At 43.3% G+C, this 19,355-nt stretch overlaps 1 long non-coding RNA gene across 2 annotated transcripts in view; it reads right to left on the bottom strand.

The window, feature by feature from the left end:
• Positions 1-5,506: 5,506 nt before the first annotated feature.
• LOC115612278 overlaps positions 5,507-19,355 on the bottom strand; it is a 59,883-nt gene continuing 46,034 nt past the window's right edge. The window contains exons 5-7 of one of the 2 annotated variants that reach the window (XR_003992925.1): positions 14,447-14,575; positions 7,400-7,496; positions 5,507-6,608 (exon numbers count right to left, since the gene is read on the bottom strand). This is a non-coding gene — a long non-coding RNA (uncharacterized LOC115612278). Of the gene's footprint in view, positions 7,497-14,446; positions 14,576-19,355 lie in introns of both variants that reach the window. The other variant, XR_003992924.1, reaches the window with a different exon arrangement.

Below are 19,355 nucleotides of genomic sequence, written 5' to 3'. Positions count from 1 at the left end.
AAACAATAGCGTTACATGTTTTTTAAGTGACTGTATTTCCTTTTGTTTTGCTCATTCCACAAAAATACATTCAGATTTTTCAATATCTCTTACATCAGTTGTGATTTAAGCAACCATTTTCTAGAAAATAAAATGGGCAGTGGTCTTCCAGCCCCGCACTCCTGCCCAAGGCAGGACCTGCTGCACCAGCCAATCCTGGTCATCCAGCTGCTCCTAAAAAACAATTACAAAGGTTCAACATCCCCCAAAGCATTAAATTTTCCTGATTCTCTAACTTAGATTTTCTTCACCAGAAGGTAAATTTTTTGCTTCTTATCCTACCCCAAATATGAGGAACAATAGTGAGCAATATCTTCGTACTATCTGAAAATAGTCCTTCTTCCTTTACCTGAAAACACCCAGTTTACCCAAGTTTTGTCCATAAAATCTGTGGTTATTTTTGTTGTGCTTCTCTGGACTTTTACCATTTGGCCTCCTCCTTTCCAAATTGCCAAATTGCCAAATGGTACTTTAACTGAGACCTTATCTGTGCTGCATAGAGTGGAAAAATCATTTCACTTGTCTTGCATACATTTTATAACCCATAACAAGATACAGCATTCCCTCCCTCCCCCATAGCGATTACTATTATTGTTGACTACTGGTCAATGTATGCTCTGCTGTGACATTTTTAACTTTTATTCCTGCAGGCCAAACCAGTCATTTTATATCTAATATTCGTGAAATTTATTATTCTTAAGTAATTCCTTTTTTTTTTTTTTTTTTGTTGCTCATTTTTTTTAGCACCACCCGGACTATTTATCTGGTTTATCAAGATTATTTTGGATTTGGCGTCTCTCCTTCAAATTGCCTCCCAGCTCGGTATCATCTGCAAGTATCATAACAGAGTCTTCAAAATCTGAATGATTAAGGAAAATACTGATTATTATTGCACCTAGAACAGATTCCCAGAAGAGCCATCCTTCCATTTTCACAATAAAAATGGTTTTGACCATCATTAGCTCTTATTATTAACCTAGACTTGAGTATCCTTAGAAAACATAGTTTCCAGTGCACTCAACTTGCATGGCTACCCTGGAGCCTTTCTTGAGATAAACAGGATTCTGGGTTAGTCTAAGAATTCGTTACAGAGCACACAGATGGCTAAAACAGTTGTTAGTGAACTGTGTTAGCCCTTTGGAGAAATGCCACCTGAAAGTACCTGAAAATTACATGGATAAAGTGCAAAGTCCACCTTGTACCTTTTTAACAATATTCTGCAAGATAAACATACGCAATGCTAGCTGAGTTAGCCCTTCTGCATATTTCCAAAAAAGATACTGCAGGTGACCCAGAAAGAACAGCAGTTTACAGCTGAGGTTAGGTCATCTACACAATTGCTAAGCTTCCTTATGTTAGTTTTTCACTTCTCATTTTATTGCATTTCCAGCTCTGGTGTTGGGTTGATGCTACCCTCCAGAATACAAATCTTGGCTGTAAAACCACCATGAAAGCCACCCCAAAGAGACATGTTCTGGTCTGTCATACATGGTCAGACCAGCAGGCATTTCTCATGATGTTTTGGGAGGAAGACCAGGGAAATTGAGGGACTCATGGACATGTTCAAAATTTATGGAAACCAATCCAGATAAGGTTTATTTATTCTTAATAGATTTTTCTTTCTTGAATTTACCTATCTTCCTATTAGAACACGTGTATCTTTGAGCTGGGTAAAGAACTAGGAGTTTGCTTGTGTATAGGTACACATAAATTAAAGGAAAAAAATCCTTCTTTTGATAGAAAAGGCTGTTGCTCAGAAAAGAATCTGTAAGATTATTAACTCTTTTACTTCATACTTGAGAATCTCATTTTCATTCTGAGATTGAAGCAGACTTAACAGTGTAATTTAGATATCAGATTTACCTGTTCCCTTCTGCTGCCAGCCTGTATTTGGTTTCAGGGTTCTAATGTTGACTATTAACCTATTTAAATATTCACCAACAGCCTTCTGCCAAGGTAGATTAATTCACCATCTTGTGTCCCTGTCAAGTTATCAATTTGTCAGGTATTTTTCAGTTGCCAGTGCCCTTTATAGTGACAGTGATGGCATACAGCTGAGCAACATTTTTTCTCATGGTATCTCCTGTTACAGAAAAGCTCTCCAGTATTTGAGTAGCTAAAGCTTTGTGTTTTGGCAGGTCTTTAACCAAAAAGCAAGAATTGTATTCAGAAAGGAGCTGATGTACCATCTTGTTTGATTTATGATGGCAAGGGCCTGTAACACCAATATGAAAGTTACCTCTAAAACTAAATAAACATTCTCAGGTTTTATTCCCACTTTATTTTTCATCCAGAACTGTGAAGATGTTGATATTAATCATGGAAGGATTCTGGCTATCTGTCCAGTGATGGCCAGAATTAACCCCATGTCAGTCTTTGATAGTATACAGAAGCATTAGTTTTTTACCAAAACAATAATTATTATTTAATTACCATTGTTATATTTAATATAACATTATGTTAGAATTCATACCAGTGCCTTAAAAAGCAAAAGCTATTTCTTTTGGTTACCTCAACTATTAGAACATCTTTTTGGGGGACACTTTAATCAGAAATATTCAAGGCATACTTCTGCAACTGGTGATTAGTATATTTTTCATGATGGAAATCAAGTCAGCTGCATCAAGTGCACAAAGCTTCTTTTATAGCTCAAGTACTTCCAGCATCCAAGTGATATTTAAAAAATCCAAATCAAATAAAACAGTTTTCCAGAGCAAGTAAACTCTATTGAAGTTTATAGAGACAAATGCTTATTTATGTATTTTGGAGGTATTTAGGAGTGGCAGTCATCCAGGAAGAAGTCTAGGTAAGCCAGTGGAGTTACAACAGGGATGTAAATGGGATGAGAATGAGGCCCTTGAGCTCCCAGACATGCATCCCTCCCCAGGAGCTGTTTTAGGCCAACATGCCACTGGGGAAAGGGATTTCCTTCTTTTAGGCATGTGCCCAAAGGCATATCTGATGCAGAGGGTGAGAAGAATGCATCCCAGTCTAACAGCAGGTCAGAGCCCACAATACTTTATAACTACCACAAGCATCCCAGATAGTCATTGCCAGCAAGTGGTAACCTTAACATGGCGTTTTCAAGCTGAAACCTCTCTAAATCTATCTCCAAGGATATACATACAAAGACTTAGAAGAAACTCTAGGTTTAGCTAGAGGTCTAGCTGAAAACTGGTTTTTCTCCTTAATTACGTAGAGGCCTTGACTGCTGACACACACTGACTTCCCAGTAGTTTTAGTTCTAAATCTAAAGAGGGCACCAGTTTTCATTTAATTAAACACAGTAGAAGCAGAAAAACATTTACCATGTGTCCGAAAAGTCTTACAGTCAAGATCATTAGCTATGTTAAAAAAGATGAGTAAACATAGAGATATGCATAGTTAAAACTATACTCAACTAACTGACTAGAAATAAGCTGAGCTGATATCCTATCCCATTTGCTAGAAGCAGTTTGCATACAGCGATCGATTTCAACGAAGTCTGCCCCTCTGTTTAGTAGGTGATGTATTAGCAAATCTATCATTAAATAAATACGACACAAATGTAATTCTACACGTGAGGATGCTATCACAAGGCTTTGGACATGTTACAAATTGGTACACGAATAGACTGTACTATATAAGATCAGATAGCTAAGGTTGCAGCCTGTACTGTATACATTTCCACTCTGGTAGCAATGTAATGATGCTGCTAGGTTAAGAGAAATATTAAAAAAAAAAAAAACCAAAACCAAACAAACCGAAAAAGAAGTCCCACAAGAGATCCCTATTTCCTGGAGAATAATTCAATTTTTTTTTTTTTTTTTTTCCATTTTAATGAAGGCTGAACAACTGTGTTTGAATTGGAGAGAGAAAAGGAAGGAAATGATGTGTGGGTACAGAGAGCCAGTCCTACCAGGTCTGTGGAAATTAACCTCTTTCCATCGTCCTCAGGCTCCAGTGATGCTCCTGCAGGCACTCAGTTACACAAGCAAGGACTTGGCAAACAGGAACGTAACTGAAGTAAATGGGGTACACATTATGTTAGTACCCAAACCAAGTTCCAGAAGAAAGCTAGTATGGTCAAATAATTGCTTGTATTTGTTTGCATTTTTTGTTCATATTTAGTCCACAGGGCTGTGAGCTGGCTGCACCAACAGTGTGTTCCAGTCTTCTCCTTGGAGTCTTCAACAGCCTGGTGAGTTGGGAGATCAGGGCTTTGTTCCTTCTCATAGTGTTGTTCTCATTACATTTCCACAGTTCACAGCTCTTGAAGAGCTGCTGGGGAATTGCTAAATTAATTTTAGAGCATTTATTTTAGTGTTTAATGATAGTATAGATTTACAGGCCAGTCAGACTTTTTAGTCTAAACTTTCTCCTCCCATGGGCCAGGCAGTTTCACTCCCATATGCAGGTCCTAGTTTTTGTGCAATTGGGTATTTTTAGTCCTTAATAGAAAAAAAAGAACCAATTATTTATTTAACGACTTCAAACGAGGAGGAGCCCAGCCCTTCGTTACGAAGCTGTTGCAATAGCCAATCACTTCCTTGTTAAAAATGGAGGCAAGACTTTACCCTGAATCCAATTTAAGGTATCCACTTGATTTAGGAGTACCTTGTACTTTACAGTCTAGAGAGTCCAATACTATCAGATATCTTATTGATGTAAATGTTTACAAACTACTGTCTAGTTGCTACTTCATGTTTGCGTTAATCCACTAAACAGATTAAGCTTTCCATGATTTTCACTGCAAGCTCTGTTTATTTTCCAGAGGTCAGTTTACTCCCCAAGCTTAGTTTGCAAACAGGCAGCGCTTTGTGGAAAATCAGATGGTCACAAGCAGAATGAATAAAATATTACAGATAAAAATCAGAAAGAAGCACCAGTGAAGGCAACTACGCTTGAGCATGATTGCTCGGTGTGGGAAAATGGTAATGCTACCTGGCACATCCCAGCAAACCCAGGAATTTCATGCTGCTGAGACCCAGCTCCCATGCAGCGCACACTGCCAAGGGGGTTTTGCAAAGACCTCATGCCATGATACTTCAGAGGTGAAATACTCTTCAGAGTGCTGCATGGTATAGGAAGAGAGAGAGGCTCTTCCTAAAACGGCCGGTTGAGGTGCTGGGAGCTGATCCCCTGGGGATGAGCACAGTGCACTGGTTTTGCAGCTGCGTTAAAATGGCAGGAGCTGCCCCCACCCACTGCTGCTCTATGCTCACCTTCCACCAGGGTGGAAGAGGGCTTAGACACCCATTAGGCTCACACCTGCCTTTTTTGGTTTGGTTGGTTTTGCTGCCGAGACCAGCTTCCCTATTGAGTTTGCCATTAGCTGGGCCAATATGGAGACCCAAGACCACGCCCAGGACATCACTTTTTTCAGAGGCGCTGTTGCAGCTGTGGTACGAGCGGAGGCAAAGCCTCACCACCTACGGCTTCCTCACGCCTCTGTGCAGGAAGTAGAAGAAGGATGTCACACCCTAAAACCAATGCTGTGCAACAGTCTCCTGATGCATACATAATGCAGCCTCCGCCAGAGAGGACAAGACGTTGCGTCTGCCCCGTGGCAGCCCTGGATGCACCACGGTAAATCCAGCGCTCCTCCCACTGCCCCTGAGCTCATTAGGAAAATATTGCTGCCAGGAAGCAGCAAGTCACAGTAGAGAGGTTTACAGGCACGACTCTGACTGTGGCCGCGTTCTGTTGAGGCTGGAGGGGGGCTCACCTTCCTCGGCTCACTCCAGTGCAACCCCGAGTTTTGAAAGGGAATGGAGAAACACCACAATTTTTAAAGGGCAGAGAAGTAATTGGGTAATTGCCTTCATGATTACATGATCAGCTTTCCACTGTTTGCACAAATGAATCACAAACAGGAAGACTGATTCCACTGGAAATCTTGGGCTACCTCTTGAGGCAGAGATAATCGCTTCTCACATGCTTAGGCAGTCAGTAAACAAACAATAACATTTTACACTTCATTTGCCAGCCTACAAGGCATGGGTTGTATTAATGTTTTATCTCTACACCCATCTTATACAATATTGTCATGCAATTTGTGCTGGGTTTTTTTTATCAGCAATAATTATAAGTAAAAATACACTACTGAGTATATAGTCACTTGCCATTTCCCCAAGAAGCACACTGCTGCTCTCTGTTTTAGTTCTCATACTCATCCGCACCTGCTACAGGGAAAAATTCAGTGTCGCTGGAAAACAGAATGAAAACCAAGCTGAACCACTCCAGAGAAAAGCAGTCAGTATTTGTAAAGTACAAATATGCTGGTACTACAGGCTGGATTAATCAGCATTATCAACATTTCTCAAGCTACATTTTCAAATAGTTGCTACAAATATCTGAAAGATATTACAAGGATTTTTTTTGTTTGTTTTTTAGTTTAAAACACAATGAAGAATCAGGAACAAAGAGATGCCAGTCATATGTATTTTTGTAAAAACATTGATGTCTATTTGCTTGCCCCAGCAAGGTCCCAAGAGCTCTCTGGCCATTTCTGAGAACTGAGAAATGTCATGGGAAGACAGACCACTTCCTGCATGCAGCAGAGACTGTTGCTTGATGGCATTCACCATCTAAATAGAAGAGGATGACACAATATTCAGCTTTGGGGGAAAGCAAAACTCAAACAGACATTTGCTCAAAGTTTGACATTTACTGGTCCTTCTCTGTGGACCATTCTCACTATCACTGCATGATTTGTGGCCCTTAGTGGAACACAGAAGAGGTAATATGAATTTTAATGGCATCAACCTGCAGAAGGACACCTTGAGACTGAGGTGATGAATCTCTGTTCTTGTCATGTCATAGACTGTACAAATGGAACATGATCATTTAGTCTGCAATGCCTGAAATAATTGAGGAGACTCTTCCAGCCATTTTTTAAATGGCTTAAAACTTCCAGCCATTATGCTCACAAGAAACTGCTTTTCCTCTGCCTGTTCTTTGTTTCTGGTGCATGAACACCATTTCCACTGAAATACAGTCTCAGTTTCAAAGCGTATGGAGAACACACACAGTTCCTCAAAAATCTCCATAAAGCATCTGTAAGCTGCACAATATTTATAAATTGCAGTATCTTGGAAGCCAAATGTACATGACAGAAATGACACTTAAGCATGAGCTTACAATAATTTAAAAACTGATTACAGTACTGTAGAATAGAACCGCTAAAACTCTCTGATTTACACTGTCTTCTTTCAACACAGACACAAGTAAGGACAGTCAAAAATTATCACTGGGAAAGTATGAGACAGGAGTGAAAAGTAGAGCATCCTGTGCCACTTGTTGGCAGCCAATATACTACAAAAAATGTTTAACATTGGGTAAGGAAGGGCTCATGTGGGGATAGCAGCAACATCTTTACCAGCACATCTTCAGCTCAGTCTATATGCCCGGAAATTCTGGATATATCCGCACCTTGGCAGGGTTTCCCTTTCCTGGTCTGGTCCAGCCACGCTACTCTGCAAGGAAGACACTGTCTTAAAGGTATCCATAAATGAATTCTAGCTGTTTGTTACCAAAGCCGATGCAATAGAAACATTTCTCTGTCCGGGAATGTTTGTAAAGGGCTTGGCACTGTGGAATGAGATCCATTCATTTCTTCAAATAATAGATGGAAATCCCTAAAGTGTCCTGCTTATCTGTTACTACACCCTCAGTGTCATTTCCAGTGTGTATTCCCATTTATTTCCTATACTCTGATGCTCCAAAATCTATCAGCAAGCTCTGTAAAACTGATGTATATACACATAAAATAAATGCAACATATTGCATCATTTTAGAGGCAAGGTAGTTTGATATGGTCTTTCCACCACACCTCCCACTTCAGGTCACATCTGGGCACTCCCCTGATTCCTGTATTACCCTTTCACATTCAAGTGGTGCTTTTGTCCCGCTGCACAGCTTCAAGGTGGGGGTCCCTTTCCACTACTGCTATCTCCACTGCCAGGGTCATGTCTGAGCCAGGTAACTTCTGTAATGGTTCTTTCATATTAAATCATCCTGGGTTTGCACTCCAGGTCAAAAGACAGCACCAATGAGTGACATCAGAGCAGATTCCCTTCCAGTTCTAATGGAATGCAGGAGAACTGGGCCCCACTAAAACTTACAGGGTTCACCTGTTAGGAGCAATAGAGAGGTACAAGCAGTACAAGCCCAGGACCTTTGCTTATAAGGCTCTTTATAAAATAATAACTGTTCTGAAAGGTGTCAGTAAACTCAGTCTCTTATTACAATGGACTGTGTTATAGCCTCCCTTGCTTTCTGGCCATTCCTTATTCATACCACTCAAATTCCTTGCATCATTATTCTACCATTATAATCGAAGTCCAGTTAAGTTTAGTTTATTTACTGTTTAATAATAGCCTTTGTTTTAACAAAGTAACACGTTTGTCTGCATTTGCAGAAAGCTGGAATGTAGTGAAAGCAAGGGAGTAAAAAAACCCATCAGGGCTTTTAAAGACTTTAATCATTCACGTAAACAGCCAGATGACTGCAGTCATTCAGAATAAAAATAAAATCAAAACACACAGACTTCCCTAGGCGAGTGGATAGTTCTTAAAAATGACTAACCAGATAAAGTAACAAGTTAGTTAAATGAATATTGACTGATCTATACTGTTTTTAGAAACTCTGATAATGAGAGAGAGAACACAGAATAAAATAGATTTTCCATGTGTTCTGGCTGCATGGAAGCAGTACAAAGCAGATTGCTTCTACTAAGGAGGCTTCAGCTCTTGCTGCTCTTCTTAAAGGGGTTGTGTCACTAGGATTTATTATTATGTGGACATAAGCTTGCCAAGGCACTCTGCTTTATGCTAAGAGGTCTCAGTGCAGATTTAAGGGTCGAATTTGGTATCATGCATAACTTCAAGTAGATGCTTAACTTCAAGCTCTGTTACTCCCACTGCTAATCCAACAGAAATCAGTTTAGATTGCCTACATTGGTACCACTGCATGAAATGGAGCCCCTCAACTAGGGGCTTGTGCCCTCCTTGATAGGTGGTATCTCCTGTCAGATAGGCCACATCAACACCTAGGCCTTTATTATTTTGTCATTTAAATTATTTTACAGTTGTGCTGTACACTGCCAGAGGTGAAACATGATTCCAGTTGCTGCTGTCTCCTCAAACTACTCTGCTGTGTCATGAAGACATCTTCCCAGCTTGTGGCAAGTTAAGGACAATGTCACCATTAACTATAAAATTTCTTGGCTTTGCTACTTTGGTTTATGACCTCAGTGTTACTTTAACTAGAAAAGAGAGATTATTAAAATATATGTCAATGTCTTAAAACCTTGCAGATGGATTCAAAGGACATATGTTAGAGAGCTACGTCTAGGCAGTCTGACTTGAAAATTGTGGCTTAAACAAATAGTTAAAATGAGTAATACCAAATTTTCCACCTTAAAACTTTTGGTGTGACTTTCCATATTTGGATCAGTAATAAGCCAAGTACTGGGGGGGGGGGGGGACAGACGACCAAAAAGAGCTCTCTCTAAACAACTGCAACCAGTTCCAAGAACGGAGCTGTGAAAAAGAAAAGGCTGTTTGCCACATGGTAAGAACTTCAGGCAGCCACTGCTTTGCAAACTTCCTGCTCTAGAGGCTGGGAAAATGGGCCAGGGTTCTCCAAGATGGAGACATGTCCTTACACCAGAGACAGCTAAGAGCAAGAATTAAGGTTTATCGTCCTTGGTGAATGTTTAATTTCACATTGATTGATTGTTTCAACTTGTAAAACATTATCATTTAATGTTAGCCAGAATCTCATACAAGGAGCTGAAAACTACAGATGGAAACACTAGCACCTACCTGATAACTCTTGTTACATCTCTCTTATTACACAAGATGTTGCTTTATGAATTTTGCTGTGTAGTAGTACATTCGATTGAATTACTTTATCAAAGTGCTCTTAATGCAGCTAGGACAGGATAAACTAAAAATAACTTCTAGAACAAGCTATTGGAAAATTAATTAGTTTTGGGTGTAACCCAGCACTCACTGCATTCCATGGAAAACCATCAAGGGTAAGCACAAAGAATGGCAGACCAAGCGTTCACATGATTCTTTAACCCTGGCAAAATTATTACAGAAATGCAAATACAGGATAGCACCACAAAGTAAAGAACTGAGGCTCAGAAGCTGGCTCTGTCTCTAGCAGCTCATAGAATGGTTAGGGTTGGACAGGACCTTAAGATCATCTAGTTCCAACCCCCCTGCCATGGGCAGGGACACCACACACTAAACCATGTCTTCCAAGACTCCATCTAACCTGGCCTGGAACACTGCCAGGGATGGAACATTCACAACTTCTTTGGGCAACCTGTTCCAGTGCCTCACCACCCTCTCAGTAAAGAGCTTCTTCCTTATATCTAATCTAAACTTCCCCTGTTTAAGTTTGAACCCATTACCCCTTGTCCTACCACTACAGTCCCTGATGAAGAGTCCCTCTCCAGCATCCTTGTAGGCCCCCTTCAGATACTGGAAGGCTGCTATGAGGTCTCCACGCAGCCTTCTCTTCTCCAGGCTGAACAGCCCTAACTTCCTCAGCCTGTCTTCATACAGGAGGTGCTCCAGCCCTCTTATCATCCCTGTGGCCCTCCTCTAGACTTGCTCCAACAGCTCCATGTCCTTGTTATGTTGAAGACACCAGAACTGTACACAATACTCCAAGTGAGGTCTCACGAGAGCAGAGCAGAGGGGCAGGATCACCTCCTTCGACCTGCTGGTCACGATTCTTTTGATGCAGCCCAGGATACAGTTGGCCTTCTGGGCTGCAAGCGCACACTGAAGCTGGCTTATGTTCAGTTTCTTATCAACCAACACCCCCAAGTCCTTCTCCGCAGGGCTGCTCTGAATCTCTTCTCCACCCAACCCATAACTGTGCCTGGGATTGCCCCGATCCAGGCGTAGGACCTTGCACTTGGCTTGGTTGAACTTCATGAGGTTGGCATTGGTCCACCTCTCAAGTGTGTCCGGGTCCCTCTGGATGGCACCCCTTCTCTCCAGCATATCAACCGCACCACATAACTTAGTGTTGGTGGCAAACTTGCTGAGGGCGCACCCAAAATCCCACCGTCTGTGTCACCGACAAAGATGTTGAACAAGATCAGTCCCAACACCGACGCCTGAGGGACACCAGTTGTTACTGGTCTCCAAGTGGACATTGAGCCATTGACCACAACTCTCTGCATGCGGCCATCCAGTGAATTTATCCACAGAGTGGTCCATCTATCGAATTGACGTCTCTTCAGTTTAGAGACAAGGATGTCGTGCGGGACAGTGTCAAACACTGTGCACAAGTCCAGATAGATGACATCAACTGCTTTGCCCCTATCCATCAATTCTGTAGCCCCATCATACGCGGCCACCAAATTGGTCAGACAGGATTTCCCCTCAATGAAGCCATGTTGGCTGTCCCCAACCACCCTATTGTTTTTCATGTGCCTCAGCATGCTTTCCAGGAGAATCTGCTCCAAGATTTTGCCAGGCACAGAGGTGAGACTGACTGGCCTGTAGTTCTCTGGGTCTTCCATTTTCCCCTTCTTGAAAATGGGGGTTATATTTCCCTTTTTCCAGTCATCGGGAACTTCACCTGACTGCCAGGATTTTTCAAATATGATGGGCAGTGGTTTAGCAACTTCATTCGCCAGCTCCCTCAGGACCCACGGATGGATTTCATCAGGTCCCATGGACTTCTGCACATTCACGTTCTTAAGATGATCTTGAACCTGATCCTCTCCTACAGTGGGCCTAAGGTCTTCATTGTCACAGTCCCTGCATCTGCCTTTCAAGACTTGGGCGGTGTGGTCAGAGCATTTGCCATTGAAGACTGAGGCAAAGAAGTCATTAAGAATCTCAGCCTTCTCCAAATCCAAGGTAGCCAGTTCTCCTGATAGCTTCCAGAGAGGGCCCACATTGTCCCTAGTCTGTCTTTTATTTGCTACGTACCTATAGAAGCCCTTCCTGTTATCTTTCGCATCCTTTGCCAGATTTAATTCTAACTGGGCCTTAGCTTTCCTGTCCTGGTCCCTAGCTTCCCAGACAACGTCCCTGTATTCTTCCCAGGCTGCCTGTCCTCGCTTTTATAAGCTTCTTTTTTTCCTCTAAGTTTCCTCAGCAGCTCCTTATCTATCCATGGGCGTCTCCTGGCCCTCCTGCCGCACTTCCTTCTACTTGGGATGCAACACTCCTGAGCCTGGAGCAGGTGATCCTTGAACATCAACCAGCAGTCTTGGGCCCCCCTGCCCTTTAGGGGTTTATCCCATGGAACCTTACTAAGCAGGTTCCTGAAGAGGCCAAAGTCTGCTCTCTTGAAGTCCAAGACAGTGAGCTTGCTGCGTGCCCTTCTCACTGTCCTGAAGATCTCAAACTCGACCATCTCATGATCGCTACAGCCAAGGCTGCCCTGGAGCATCACATTCTCAACCAGCCCCTCCCTGTTGGTGAGCACGAGGTCACACATGGCACCTCTCCTTGTTGGCTCCTCAATTACTTGCAAGAGGAAGTTGTCTTCCACACAATCGAGGAACCTCCTGGATTGCTTGTGCCAGGCCGTACCGTCCCTCCAGCAGGTATCGGGATGCTTGAAGTCCCCCATGAGGACAAGGGCCTCCGAGCATGAGGCTGCTTTTATCTGTCTATAGAGCGCTTCATCCACAGAGTCGCCCTAATTGGGCGGTCTGTAACAGATCCCCACAGTAATGTCCCCCATCACTGTTCTCCCTTTGACCCTCACCTACAACCTCGCTGTTGACTGATCACCTGTCCCCAGAGTTCCATACTCTTCAGCCTATCAGTGACATAAATAGCTACTTCCTCTCCCCATCTGCCAGGCCTGTCTTTCCTAAAGGGCCTATAACCTTCCATTCTAACACTCCAGTCGTAGGAGCCATCCCACCATGTTTCTGTGATGCCAGTGATATCATACCCCTGTAGCTGTGTACACATCTCTAATTCCTCTTGTTTATTCCCCATACTTATGGGCATTTGTATAGAGGCATCTGAGCTGAACTCCAAATGAAGCCGACTCATTGGCTGGAGCAGCTGAAATAGCTCTGCATCACTCCAAGCATTTATTACAGTGCTGGCAACTGACTGGGAGTGCTGGGATGGATCGATGCCCCCCTCCCCCAACACATCTAGTTTAAAGCTGCCTTGAGCAGCCTGGCAAGTCTCCTACCAAAGCCACTCTTCCCCTTGTCAGACCAGCTTCACTAGCCTCCAGCAGACCTAGCCTCCCACAAAGAGTCCCATGTTCTAAATAACCAAACCCCTGACTATGGCACCACCATTCTAACCATTTATTAACCTGCCAAATCTGCCTGGTCTTTTCCAGGTCCTCCCCTTTGGCCTGGAGGATTGATAAAAAAGCCTATCTGAGCTCCAGAGCCCCTAACCACCTCTCCCACGCCTCTGTAGTCCTTCTTAATGATTCCCAGGCTACTGCTGGGAATCCCAATATGGGTCAATATCACTAGTACCCACATGGACCACAAGAAGTGGGTAATAGTCAGCAGGACTTACTAGGCCAGGCAGCCTCTCAGCAACAACCCTGATCCGAGCCCCTGGTAGGCAACACACCTCCCTTGGGGCTGGGTCAGGCTGACAGATGGGTGCCTCTGTGCCTTTCAAAGTAGAGTCACCTGCTACAATGACCCACCACTTTCTCCTGGAGGCACTAGTAGTGATCCTCTTTACTGATGGATCAGCAGGATGTTCACTGGGTGCGGTGTGTGTGTCCTCGTTAGGTCCCTGCAGAGCTTCAAAGCGGTTCTGGGTGGGGACGTCAGATTTTGGAGGAAGCCCCTTACTGTTAATTGTCCTCCTCTTTTTTTTTTTTTTTTTTTTTTTGTTACTAGCTCCTACCTTCCTGGATTAGCTCCCTCTTTTTCTGTATGCGCTATGGTGGAAACTTGTGGCCCCTGCACAGTTTGGGCCTGGAGCAAGCAGTCCAGCTCCCTCTCAGCTTCCCTGAGAGCTTTCAGCTACTGACAGTGTCCCGCAGCTCAGCCCCTGCTGCAGGAGGACCTCCACCAGGGAGCACCGAGTGCAGCCCTGTCCGCTGCGCACCCTTGCCTCAAGACACCAGTGGAGGCACTTCCTACACCCCGAGCTCTGCGCTTCAGCCTCCTCTCTCACCGGCTCTATCTGATGCCGCCGCTGTCACCTCCGGTGCAGCCAGAGCAGAGCTCCCAGACCGGTCCTGGCCCTGACGCAAGCGCCCATCGCCAAGCTCACCTGCTCACCGGCATCACCTGCCGCGCCCCGCGCTGCTCCCGCGCTCCCCGGGGCGGGTTCTCCCCGCTCGGGCGGTGCCTCCCTCCCGGCGCCGCCCCCGCTGAGTCCCTGCGCGCGGCAGCGGAGCTGCGGCTCCTGGGCAAGGCCTGGTGGGGGCTTGAGGCACTCACTGCTCAGAGCTGAGGGTCCGGGACACGGACGTTTCTTCTCTCTCCGGTGTTGAAGGCTCCTCTATGAAGCTGCTCACCTGGGCAGATATAGCTCATTTCAGACGTTTGTTCACTGGTCCTGCTTCTCAACTGAAAACAAGTTATTTAAGTTATTTTACAGTTGTGTTGGACACTGCCAGAGGCAAAACGTGTTGAGTTTGCTGCTGTGTCCTCAGAGCACTCTGCTGTGCTGTGAGGGCACCTTCCCAGCTCGGGGTAAGTTAAGGACAATGTCAGCATTAACTGTGACGTTTCTTGCTTTTGCTACTTTGGTTCATGACCTCAACGTTACTTAAACTGGAAAGGAGAAAGAATTAAAATATATGTCCAAGTAATCCAAGGAGAGAGTGTGAATGACTTCCCATACTTTAATAAACTATCAATCCTTTTATATTTTTCCTGCAATATTCTCATTCTACACCTGTACTAAGTAACTAGACCCCACAGCTATGGGGTACTTACCTCCATTTTTAAGCAATTAGATGTCAGTAGTGGTATTGAATTCAAGAGCTGCATTGTAGTGCTTTACTTTGGTATAACTCTACTGGGGAAGAACTACGGTTACTATGAGCTATGAAGCACTGTTATAAATCAGTAGTGTTGTACTAATCTACATCCACACTGGATCTGCTCGTACCAAACCACTCCTCAGTTATACGAGTGCAAGTGAAAGGCAAACCAAGATATAAATATCAACTACTGGTTATTACTAACATGTGTAAAAGTTTGTAAGCTTCTAAGGTAACAGTTTTCATAATATAAAGAATACATAAAAATAATGCAGTTTCATTCTCTGGAAACCAATATAAGTACGAATTAGCAGTTCAGTAGCTCACAGAAGGATGCAGAGTTACTCTAAAGTTGGCTGACATACTCCAATTTCTTTCTCACTCATTTCCATGCCTCAATCCAAGGTCTCTCTTCTAAGCATGTTAAGCGCCTCACAGGAGATATCCTTAGAAACCAAGTGAATATAGCAACCTGATCCAGGACTGAAATGCAGACCCAAATCTGCATCACTTCTAGGTGAAAGCTTTGACTATCAAGCAACAGTGTCCTGTGGGATGCAGCCTGCCTGCTGAAACAGTTTTTCAGTGAATGAAAAAAATTATCACTGGCACAGAAAGAGGCTGATTTACACCACATGGTGGCTAGGACACTCATTAGAGATGTATGTCCAGGTCCTTGTTACATAAAAGTGTTGGACCATCTTTGCATTGCATAAACAAAGGAGACATTTAGGATTCGCTTTCTAGCCCACAGCCCAGTGACTACATGCCTCTAAGTACTTCTGCAGTATAAATCAATAACTGTGGTTAAAATTACAATATTACATAAATTAAGACTTTTACATGGAAGCTCCAATACTTTTTATGTGATACAATTCAGATCATGTATCATTGAATACATTTAGTTTTCTGTCCTTTCATCTGCTTGAGTATTGTGCAAATGAGACAAGTGACTGAATCCTCAATAATTACGATGTAGTTATTTCAGATTGTAGAACTGTAACTTTTTATTCCATCAATATAAATGATTAAGTGGTAATATTAATGAGGAGCAGCTACATATCAGCTGAGCTGTAAGTGACTTACATTAGTGGTTGATCTTGATTCTTGATTAGTGTAAGCTTTAAAGCTCATAAGCTGTATTCTGCACTAAGACAGACTTTAAGAGTGATAATTAGCTAGTAGCTTGTAGTTTTCTAGTACTAAAGTCTACCTAAGATCATCACAAATCTTTCCTTCTCTTTATACATGATATTAACAATAGATTTTGAGCTACTCTGAAATTGCATGTCTTTATACATGAGTCTTGGGTACAATTCTCTCATCAATATATACGATTAACAACAATTATGTTATCTAAGCAAAATTGCTAATTGAAAACCTTTAATAAACCTTATCTGAGGCTGATGAGGTTGATATCTTGAATCTAATAGGGATAGCCATAAAGCTATCACATATGAATATATTTGTGTATATAAATACATATATGTGAACAGCTGGCCTGAATCAGTCTTCCAAAATAGTCAGCAGTAGATTAGGAAAGGAGACTAACAACAAGGGACACAGTAAGGGAGCCCTGCTTATAATCTGATTACAGTTTTAGGCAGTGTATGTGGACATTGTAGTTATTGTCAGTATTGGGTATTCTGCAGAGCAGTAGTTTTGAAACTGATCTTGGCAAGGTGGGGGTGAAAGGAACCTCAGGGCTTCTATTTCCTAACCATCCCTTCCAGTACAGGTATATTCCCTGTGTTACTGCCATGTATTTCCTTCACTCACGGCTAGTCAGTCTGTAATGGGATAAGTGAGGACACAGTGGCTGCAGATGAAATGGGAGGAGAAAGAAACCCCGTGGCTGCAGAAGAAACTCTGTTTTCTTAAAGGCAGAATCCCCTGCACCATCTTATTCACTTGTCTTCACACCCACAGTACTGGCTGGGTGCCCAAGTGGAAGTTGCTCTGTGAAACGGTCAAGTACTGAGGCGATAGATTTTTAAACTATTTAAATGGCTAATGGTGCAGACAGGCAATTAGTGGGACTTTCAGACTGCCTTTCCTAATTGCATAGTTAAATACTTGAACACACTTCATAAAATTTAGTCTTTATTCCTTCTAAGATCAAAGTGAAGGGAGAAAGAACAGGCCAAATTACAAGACAGCATGTAATCAGCCTAATTTTTGTGCCTAAGACGCCCATGTGAGAAGTGCAACTTCTCACATCTTCCCCAGTGTTACCAGTTCTGCCTGGCTTTGTATTGCTGAGGTGGAGACTGCAGCTGGACTAGTGCTCACTCACAACCCATCCCAGCTTCCAAGCAGCATGGGTGAGTAACAGCTGACAACTGTAACGCTATCAGCCACCCTGGACTAAGCCAGCCCCACCTCTAAATCAAATCCTTAACCCTGTCCCTGAGTGTGAATTGGGGGGTGGGGGTAGTGGGCTGTGGGTAGTGAAAAGGGGAAGGCTTGTTTTGAGACAGTTGTCATGATTTCTTTTCCATCTTTCACAGATTCAGTAAATATTCCAGGTTGGACATGGCAGCAATGCAAAAGCTGCCTCCAAACTGGGGGGGGAGGGGGGGTGGGTAGGAGTGGCACCTTGAGGGCAAGACAAAATGGGGAAGTAACTAACAGATCTACAACACATTAAAAAATCAAAGCCTTTCTGTGATTCAGAGCAGTTTTTCTGGCTAGTTTAAATATCTCTGCCAGACAGAGATCTGGCAGTTACATGATGTGAATACCCCATCAGAAGTATTTTTTTTGTGTATTTGTTCTTGTGACAGCTGAGTTACACACTAGCACTTACAGAGAGTCACAGAACAGAAAAACTACTTACAGCATAGCCTGAATTGAAGTGACAGGAGAGATTCATTTCTGGGGAAAATAATAAGGAAATACATTTGAAAACAGGAGCATGGGAGGGTTCAGAAAGTCGCTGCTGAGCATGGGAGGGCAGGGTGTGAAGGTGGATAACGAACTAACATGTGGATTGCAAGATGAGGTGCTCCGCTCCAGAGGAAATGTCAGTCTTTGAAAAAACACAGCCCAGCACCCAAGAACCTTCTACACAGCTTTGGCTACAAGCTTTACGCTGTCTGTCTCCAACTTCAACATTCATCCTTAGCACTGCTGTTGGCCTGTAGCTGGACCCTTATCCCCAAGGCTGGATTGCTGCCCACCTTCTAACTCTACAAATCAGCATCTCCAACCTGTGCTCCCCTGAGCCTGGCAGTTGTGGTGTTTTCTGAAATTGTGTGCCTCCCTCTCCTCCCCATGCTTGGAGGATTTCCCCTGCTCCAGCTGAGAAGTGCAAATCCCTGTGGGTATTAGCATTACTGCAGGCAGGCAGATGGAAAGATGGAAGATAAAAAAGGGCTTGGGAGCACTAGGCACACTACTCTCTTGCTCCAGCCTTATTTGAAAACAGAAGCACCCTTCTCTGTCCCTCTCCGTGCATACAAATGTGAGCGTGATAACGCTTTAAATAGTCAGATCAGGGACGTGTGTCTGACAGCTCCTGCACTCTGTGGGGAGGATGTGTTCTGGATATGTGATAGACTTCTTACCTCCCTTTGAACAAATCTTGGACTTCTGTACTAAATGTGCTTGTGTCCCCAACTTTCAGGCGGGACTTAAAGATGCTTAACTCATACAGCCAGCCTCAGTCTTGTTGATCTAACCCACTGAGATGCCTTTGGAAACACCAAAGTTGAGCAATATAATCCAAGTACTTTTTCCTTCAGAAATGAGTGTTGGAAATGCAAGCAACACTGGGGGGGGGGGGGGGGGTGGGGGGGGTGGGGAGGGCAGGGAAGGGAGAGGGAAGATGTGACCCTGAAATGGTGATAAAGTTGGTTCTGAGCATTTGCAGGATAACTTTTCTCTCGCTTTTCCAGTGCAATAGCTGACTCTTCAGGTGCCCTTGACAAACCAGCATAATCGAAACATCAGGTGTATCAATACATTACCAGCTGCCAGTCAACCCCTTTTTTCCACTGCATCCACCATCTGCAGACCATTTTAAAAGCAGCCATCCTGCAACACTGAGTTACATTTCTCACTGCCATTATCTTTTTGAGCCCAGTTCTAAAGTTAGATTTTTTTCCAGAACGGTTAAAGAGCATTAGTTTAAATCCCTCTGATTTAAAAGAACAATGGCCAATCAGCTGACTGGCAAGCAAACAATGTCCCCATTAGCTTTGGAAACCAAATGCGCTTTCAAAATAACCAGAGAACAAGAGATTAAAAAAGGCAATGCCTTTTGTGACTGAAGCCTGTGACAGAGTCAGGCTCTAAAAAGCTCACCCATCACTTTGGGTAGTTCCCAGCATACATTATTTATCCCTGTAATCAGTACA

The sequence above is a fragment of the Strigops habroptila genome, chromosome 8, assembly GCF_004027225.2.
Source record: "Strigops habroptila isolate Jane chromosome 8, bStrHab1.2.pri, whole genome shotgun sequence".
Taxonomy (NCBI): domain Eukaryota; kingdom Metazoa; phylum Chordata; class Aves; order Psittaciformes; family Psittacidae; genus Strigops; species Strigops habroptila.
Note: the sequence above shows the minus strand (reverse complement) of the source record. Positions and strands in the feature narration are given on the sequence as shown.